Genomic DNA, 8,870 nt, shown 5'->3' with positions numbered 1-8,870 from the left:
GGCACGTCGGTAGGAGGGAAGGAGGCGGCCGGGGCGCCGAAGGCGGAGGAAGGCGCTGCTGCCGCCGCCGCCACCGGAAAGGGAAGCGCCGCGGCCCTCGCGGACCTGCCTGGACGCCACGGCAAGACGACGGCGTCCAGAGAGCCTGGGGAACTGGGAAGACTCCTGCCTGCGTGCTTGGCTTCCTCTCTCCTCGATTAATAGGGACTAGATACTTGGCTGCATTGTTGTTGTTGTTGTTTAGTCGTTTAGTTGTATCTGACCCCCTGGACCAAAGCACGCCAGGCACTCCTGTCTTCCACTGCCTCCCGCAGTTTGGTCAAACTCAGGCTGGTAGCTTCAAGAACACTGTCCCACCATCTCGTCCTCTGTCGTCCCCTTCTCCTTGTGTCTTTCCCAGCATCAGGGTCTTCTCCAGGGAGTCTTCTCTTCTCATGAGCTGGCCAAAGTATTGGAGTCTCAGCTTCAGGATCTGTCCTTCCAGTGAGCACTCAGGGCTGATTTCCTTCAGAATGGAGAGGTTTGATCTTCTTGCAGTCCATGGGACTCTCCAGAGTCTCCTCCAGCACCATAATTCAAAAGCATCAATTCTTCGGCGATCAGCCTTCTTTATGGTCCAGCTCTCACTTCCATACATCACTACTGGGAAAACCAGAGCTTTAACTATACAGTGGTGCCTCGGGTTAAGTACTTAATTCGTTCCAGAGGTCCGTTCTTAACCTGAAACAGTTCTTAACCTGAAGCACCACTTTAGCTAATGGGGCCTCCTGCTGCCGCCGTGCCGCTGGAGCACGATTTCTGTTCTCATCCTGAAGCAAAGTTCTTAACCCGCAATCCTATTTCTGGGTTAGCGGAGTCTGTAACCTGAAGCGTATGTAACATGAAGTGTATGTAACCCGAGGTACCACTGTATGGACCTTTGTTGGCAAGGTGATGTCTCTGCTTTTTAAGATGCTATCTAGGTTTGTCATTGCTTTCCTTAAAAAGAATGAAAGCTGAACATTTAATGGAGATGGGCCAACAACATATGCCCCACTGGATCAGGTCCCAGGGGGCTCCTCTGGTGCAGCCTCCTGTTCTCACAGTGGCTAGTGGGAAACACTGCGAGCAGGATCCCAGTGCAGCAGCCCTCTCCTCTGATGCGCCTTCCAGCGCCTGCTCTTCAGAAGGGTTAATGCTTCTGCAGGTGGAGACTGAGCATAGAAATCACGGCCAATAGCCCTTGATCACCAAGATCAACATCCCAAAATGGTTTTCGACCACAGTGATTTTCACCAATCGACAGCTTCAAGAAAAACACAGAGAGCAAAACCAACCCATTGATAAGGAAAAAATCCTGGGGTGCGGATTTACTCCCCTGCCCAGCACGTTGGGGTGCAACTTCACGCGGATCTCTCTGGGTCAGCAAAGAAGGAGTCTCCAGCCAAGTTAAAGAGGCAAATAGTGGTCAGTAGACCTGATTTTTATTTGTCGCAACAAGGTTCAAACACACAAACCCCTGAGCATGGGGTTGCATGAACTTCTAAGACCTCTCCCATAATACATTCTTCAACAGCATCATTGAGACACCACAAATACGTCACAAAGTAGGAGTGCTTGTCATGTAGAAACATGAGCCCATCACCCAACCCTGTCAATCACCCCAGTTCTTCCCAACACCTTTTAACCACATTCTTCCCCAAAGAACAATAAAAGTGTTTACACATCCCCCTAGTAGCTGCGAGGCTTGCCTGCACTTCTCCTTTGAACGTATCAGGATTCAATCAACCATCCCCATGGATTTCTTGCTTAAAAATCAGGTGTGAGGAGGCGCCTCCGTGTGGCTTTGGAGCCTGTCCTTTGCCCTCTGAGGAGATGCGGGTGTGCTGGGGGCAGAGCCCAGTGGTCGTGCCCTCCTTGTTCCTTCTGGCTGTGAACCCAGCTGAGGCTGCAAGCAGGGCCAGGGTGCAGAGAGCCCCTCCCCGGCCTCAGCCAGTGAACCCGACCAGGCGTTTATGACCCATAATTGCAGATTGCAGGGCCTGACTTTTGCCAGGGACACTATGTGCTCCTCTCAGCGCTACCGAAGAGACAGGAGGTTGAGAAACAGGGAAGCAGCTGTTCCTTTCTCTCGGGACAGCTAAGGGTTAAAAGGGGTCAGGCAATCCGGCTGTGGAAAATAAGGCTCTGTTCTCCAGGCTCTGTTCTTGGAGTCGGTAAATGCTGGAATCTCAGGTGGTGAGAGTTTCTGCTGTTGGGCTCAGGTTCTGGGCATCTGGTTTGGTCTGATCCACTCGCAGGGCTCTCCATATGGAGGTTTACGGTGGCAGCAGAACTTCCACACCCAGGGACAGTCTACCTCTGAATTGCTGGTCTGATAGGAATTTTGAGGTCTTAAAGGTAAAGGGACCCCTGACCATTAGGTCCAGTCGTGGCCGACTCTGGGGTTGCGGCGCTCATCTCGCTTTACTGGCCGAGGGAGCTGGCGTACAGCTTCCGGGTCATGTGGCCAGTATGACTAAGCCACTTCTGGTGAACCAGAGCAGCGCACGGAAATGCCGTTTACCTTCTCGCCAGAGCGGTACCTATTTGTCTACTCGCACTTTCAAACTGCTAGGTTGGCAGGAGCAGGGACCGAGCCACGGGAGCTCACCCCGTCGCGGGGATTCGAACCGCCGACCTTCTGATCGGCAAGCCCAAGGCTCAGTCTTAGTTATATGTTAAGTGTTTATAAGTGTACCAACCAAGCACATACATAGATCAGCACAGGAAGATCAACCTGGAACCATTTTTGATTCCCAAACTGTCCCAAAGTTACCAAATGTTTTCTCTGCAAGGTCAAAGGAAAATGGACAAGACTCCCCATTGTCTTTTCCTTCACAAATCCTGTCTTAAGGGTATGTCTGTGTTTGAATAGGGTGTGAGCCTGTGACATGGTCCAGGAACTAAGTACTGGTATTTATCACTACAAAAGAATGGCCAGGCTCCCTAGGCAATCCAATCAAATAAAGTGCCAGACAGGAGATAAACAACAAGAGAAAAACAACATTCAAATTTCTGTTTTAGACCGCCTTTTCTGTGATGTAGGTATGATTTATCTAAGGGGTGGTCTTAGGTTACACCCCTTCTGTGATGTATGTATGATGTTTCTGGAGGTGGTCTTGATCTACAGGGTGGCAATTTCAAAAGTCTTTATAAGGCCTTGCGCACCATAGTTCTGGGTTCCCCCTATCCCCTGCGGGTGAGGGGAGACCCTGTTGCAACAGATCAATAAAGATCAGGCTCACTAGCTGCTTTGCTTCTCAATATTCTCTGGCTGGCCTCTGTTATTTTCTCCTGCCAATAGGGAACTATATGGGCTCTTGGGGGTCCATAAGGGAAAAGGGCAATTTTTGTTTACAACACTGGGAATCGCAAGTGGAGAAAGTTGCTGCTGTTGAGCTCAGGTCCTCCTTGCTGGTGCGCTTCCCACTGGGGCAACACTCCAACCTCCGCTTGTCAATGGGGCCATTTGGCCTTTGGCCTGATCCAGCCAGGCTCTTCTTCCAGATGTCTGCTGTGATAGCAGAACCTCCATGCCCATGGGCAGTCTACCTCTGAATGCCAGGTGACAGGGAACACTTGCTACTGTTGCCCTCAGGCCTTGCTTGTGGAATTCTTCCCTCTGGGACTTCTGGTGAGTCACAGGGAGAATGTTGGGTTAGACCCTTTGGTGCTCTTCTGGAATTCTTAGAGCCCACCCTGGAAAAGACCCTGATGTTGGGAAAGATGGAGGGCACAAGGAGAAGGGGACGACAGGGGATGAGATGGTGGGACAGTGTTCTCAAAGCTACCAGCATGAGTTTGACCAAACTGTGGGAGGCGGTGGAAGACAGGAGTGCCTGGCGTGCTCTGGTCCAGGGGGTCACGAAGAGTCGGACATGACTAAACGACTAAACAACAACAACAAAGAGCCCACTTAGTCCAGCGCCCTGTCCCCACAGTGGCCAAGCAAAGTGTTAGGGGAAATCAGCCTCTGACCATGGAGCAGAACACAGCCGTTGTGGCTAGCAGTCCTCAGTTGCCCTCTCCTCCTCTGTGAACGAGTCCAATCCTCTTTTTATTTTATTTTGAATTCTTAGAAATATTTTAATGGGGAAGCACACACAGGTTTTACACTTTTCTATGCCAACATCACATCTTTTCATTTTAAGGTTTTAAAGTTTATATTAGAATTGTCTTTTTTTAAAAAAATTAATTGACCCATATATATTCAGAATGCTTAATCCTGCATAAGTTTATATTTTTCTTTCTGAAGGTTCATTCCATCATCTTTTATTAATTTTATTTCACAAAGTTTATGCACTGCTTGTTTGTAAAGGACACCTCAAAGCGGTTTACTTATTTCAATTCCATTTCCAAGATATTGTTGGAAAACCAAGGCCGGCCTTGTCCTCTTCTTCCTGATAAGAGTCCAGTAGTTGCAAAATCTTATATAATCTTTAATAAGGAATCTGTCACCCCATTGATTGCCAGGGTTGACTCGGCTGATCTGGCTGGCTAGGCGGGGGTCCCCTTCCTTCCTCTTTTTTTTAAAATAATATTTATTAAATTTTAACAGAAAAGAGTTACAAAACAACAACACACAGAAAAAATACAAAAAGACAAAAACCAAAATTCAACATAAAAAGAAAAAATGAAAACTAAAAATCCCTCTTTTATTACATTCATTTACTTATTTTCGTGACTTCCTCACACCTCCCTTTTTTGTATTCCATTTAAGAATTTGTTCAGCAAATTCATAACCTCTTATTTTACCCTTAATTATTTATCCTCACATATTCTAACTTCAAATTTTCATCTGATATCCATCCCTTCTTGCATATTCTTATTTTACCTTATTACTAGAACCACTTCATTTCATCCCAACGTCATTAACATTCAATAATTTTACAGTGTTTCTGTAGATAGATTTTAAATTTATTCCAATCTTCTTCCACCGACTCTTCTCCCTGGTCTCGGATTCTGCCGGTCATTTCAGCCAATTCCATATAGTCCATTACTTGCATCTGCCATTCTTCCAGGGTGGGTAGGTCTTGTATCTTCCAATGCTTTGCGATGAGTATTCTTGCTGCTGCTGTAGCATACATAAAGAAAGTTCTATCCTTCTTTGGCACCACTTGGCCGACCATACCCAGGAGAAAGGCCTCTGGTTTCTTCAAGAAGGTATATTTAAATACCTTTTTCAATTCATTGTAGATCATTTCCCAGAAAGCCTTAATCCTTGGGCACATCCAGCAGAGGTGAAAGAATGTACCTTCAGTCTCTTTACATTTCCAACATTTATTATCGGGCAGATGATAGATTTTTGCAAGCTTGACTGGGGTCATGTACCACCTGTATATCATTTTCATAATATTCTCTCTTAAGGCATTACATGCCATAAATTTCATACCTGTGGTCCACAACTGTTCCCAGTCAGCAAACATAATGTTATAACCGATATCTTGTGCCCATTTTATCATAGCAGATTTTACCGTTTCATCCTCAGTGTTCCATTTCAGCAGCAGGTTGTACATTTTTGATAATGTCTTAGCTTTGGGTTCTAACAATTCTGTTTCTAGTTTTGATTTTTCCACCTGGAAACCAATTTTTTAATCTAGATTATAAGACTCCCTTATTTGAAAATAGTGAAGCCAATCTTGCACTTTATCCTTTAATTTCTCGAAACTCTGCAATTGGGTGTCCCCTTCCTTCCTCACCACTCCATGTGCATCCCTCCCGAAGCTACGCGCTCCGTGGAAGACGACAACCATCCCAAATAGAAGGAGTGTACCGTTCTTCGGTCAAGGGTATACAATAGCTGCGCTCCCCTGCTAGAACCTCCAAACAAGCTCAAGGTCCAAATCCTCTTTTCAAAGCCGCCCTGGTGGTGGCACCCACCCTTTGGAACAGCCTCCCTTCAGATGTCAAGGAAATAAACTAACACCTGACTTTTAGAAGACATCTGAAGGCAGCCCTGACAGGGAAGTTTTTAACGTTTGATGTTTTATTGTGCTTTTGGTATTCTGTTGTGAGCCACCCAAAGATAGGCAGGGTATAAAAAATAATAATAATTATTATCCTGTGGCAGGGAGTTCCACAGCTTAACTCTGTGCTGCACAGTTGGGCACTTAGATCTGGAGAGCCTCTGATGATCTTGATGAAACAGTGGAAATGGCCCTGCTGGACCTTCCAGATGTTCTTGGCCTGCAGCTCCATTGTCCCTGACCATTGGCCATGCTGGCCAGTGAGGAAAACTGGGGTTGGGTGTTGGAGGGGGATTTCCAGCTGGTGGCAGAGGACAGAGTGACTCCAGGAGACATAGGTGTAAAAACCCAAACTAAAACGAAGACTTTATTGCAAAACAATAAACACAAACTCTGGTGGGTGTTATTCCTGCAGGCAGGCTACAAAACTCAGCTTTTTTCCTTTATAGCAACGGCCAGCTGCAGCCAATTAATCCCAGAAACTTCTTAAATGTATACACACATGTTTCTGTGCTGAATGTCTAACATTGGGGCCCAGAAACACCCATGAGGCCACAGGGGTGTGCTGAGACAAGACATTTCTGGTGGCCATGGAGCTTCTTCACCTGGTTGATATCAAGCAGACCCCTGCATTCTTTTCAGCCCCTGCTTAAAACATTCTTGCTTAGACAAGCCTCTCCAGGCACTTAGAAAGCCGCTGCAAGTTTCGTTCTTAGTATTTTAACTTTTCTGGTGTTTTAAAGTATTGCTGCGATTTTTCCTTGGTTTTATTGTTTAATCTTCTCGTAAATCGCTTTGACGACTTTAAAAAACAAAACACAAGCGGCATATAAGTTTTACGAAATAAATAAATACTCCCGGGCGGTGACTTTGCTCCTTGGGCCTGCTCCCAGCTGCAAAAGATAAATGATCCCTTTTCAAGGTTTGACAGCCTTCCTCCCCTTCTCCTTTTTATTCCCAGAAGTAATTTATGAGGCTGATTTATGATGAGGTTTCTTGGCTTCTGGTGAAGGGGCAGAGCAACACTCTTGCGACTGGCATTGTCCTTCGGAGAGCGCAATGTTCGCCTTGTTCGGAGGGGAACAGGACTGTGATAATTGCTATAGCAGCAGAAAAAGGCTTCCTCCTGAGCAGCTCTGAAGGCGCAGAGTTCATTTGGAGGAAATGAAAACCATCACAACCACCCCATTACCGGCTAGGATGGGCTGGAGACGGATGTTTGTGCTTGTGACGCCCTCAAAAGTGGAGGGCGCGAGCTCTGGGATCCTTTGCACAATGACTGGCCTTGTGCATGCCCCACGTGGAGGGCAAATGTGGGGCAACGGCTCTGGGGCTGAGCCCTTGCTTTGCAGGTCAAAGGTCCCAGGTTCCTTTTCCTGGCAGCACCTCTGGTGACAAAAGGTGCTGGAGAGGAGAAAACATAAAGAGGTTGTGAACTCTCCTGCTCTGAATAAACAAACAAATAAATAAATTTTTATTTATACCCCTCCCTTCCCGGTTCAAAAACCTGGCTCAGGGCGCCTAACAACAAATTTAAAACACTTAATTATAAAAGCAGCATAAAATACAGTGTAAAAACATGAATAACAATAAAATTCAAAAATCAATTTAGGGGAAATAAGCATTAGATAGGGATGTGGGTGGTGCTGTGGGTTAAACCACAGAGCCTAGGACTTGCCGATCAAAAGGTCGGCAGTTCGAATCCCCGCGCCGGGGTGAGCTCCTGTTGCTTGGTCCCTGCTCCTGCCAACCTATCAGTTCAAAAGCACGTCAAAGTGCAAGTAGATAAATAGGTACTGCTCCGGCGGGAAAGTGAACGGCGTTTCCATGCACTGCTCTGGTTTGCCAGAAGCGGCTTCGTCATGCTGGCCACATCCCTCGGCCAGTAAAGCGAGATGAGCGCCGCAACCCCAGTCTGCCATGACTGGACCTAATGGTCAGGGGAACCTTTACCTTTAAGCATTAGATAATCCCCAGTGCTAGCTGGCTGAATTGGTCCTACTTGGGTCAGCAAGGAGGCCAGGGGAGAATTAGCTGTGGGGTCTCAGAGCGGGTGATCTTCATAAAAGGGGAGGGGGAAGGAAGAGAAGGGAAATAAAAGATCAGGCTGAAATCAAATTAAAGGCCAGGTGGAATAGCTCTGTCTTACAGGCCCTGCGGAAGGAAGTTAAATCCTGCAGGGCCCTGGTCTCATGGGACAGAGCATTCCACCAGGTCGGAGCCATCACTGAAAAGGCCCTGGCCCTGGTGGAGGATAGTCTGACTTCCTTAGGGCCCGGGACCTCTAAACTATGGTTGTTCATGGACCTTAGGGTCCTCTGTGGGGCAGACCAGGAGATTTGGAGGTTTGCTAGCCCTGATCTAGTTGCCATTGCCACCCTGGAGCACCAGAGGTCAGGTGGCAGCCAGTAATGGCAGCAGGCAGTGTGTGGCAGCAGTGGGGGGCAGATGCCGGGCACCCACAAAAAAATGGTGGGTGCCCAGACCCCCAGACCCCCCTGGCTTTGGCACCACTATGACACATTAATTATTATTTCTTTGTTCAGAAACCGAGCTGCAGAGGCCTCTGTGGTTTCTAAGGTGTGGCTGCAGAGGAGCGGGCGAGGGGGAGCGAAAGCAAAAAGCCACCCCCCTCCCTAGACAAACCATGACCTTGGACAGGATCCAGCTTCCTGCTCACCCTTGTGATGGCAGGTTTTGTTTCCCTCCCTCTTCCATCCGTTTGCTTCTTGAAAGATCTCTTTGGAACGTGAACCTCAGCCAAGCAGAGCAAAGGGATGCGATCTCTCTTTCTCTTTCACACACTCACAAGTTTGATGGTTTGATTATTACAGGGATATTTTTAATGGATTTATGATCTTACATAATGTGCTGACTTTGCAC

The sequence above is a fragment of the Podarcis cretensis genome (genome assembly GCF_951804945.1).
Source record: "Podarcis cretensis genome assembly, chromosome: 15".
Lineage (NCBI taxonomy): Eukaryota > Metazoa > Chordata > Lepidosauria > Squamata > Lacertidae > Podarcis > Podarcis cretensis.
Note: the sequence above shows the minus strand (reverse complement) of the source record.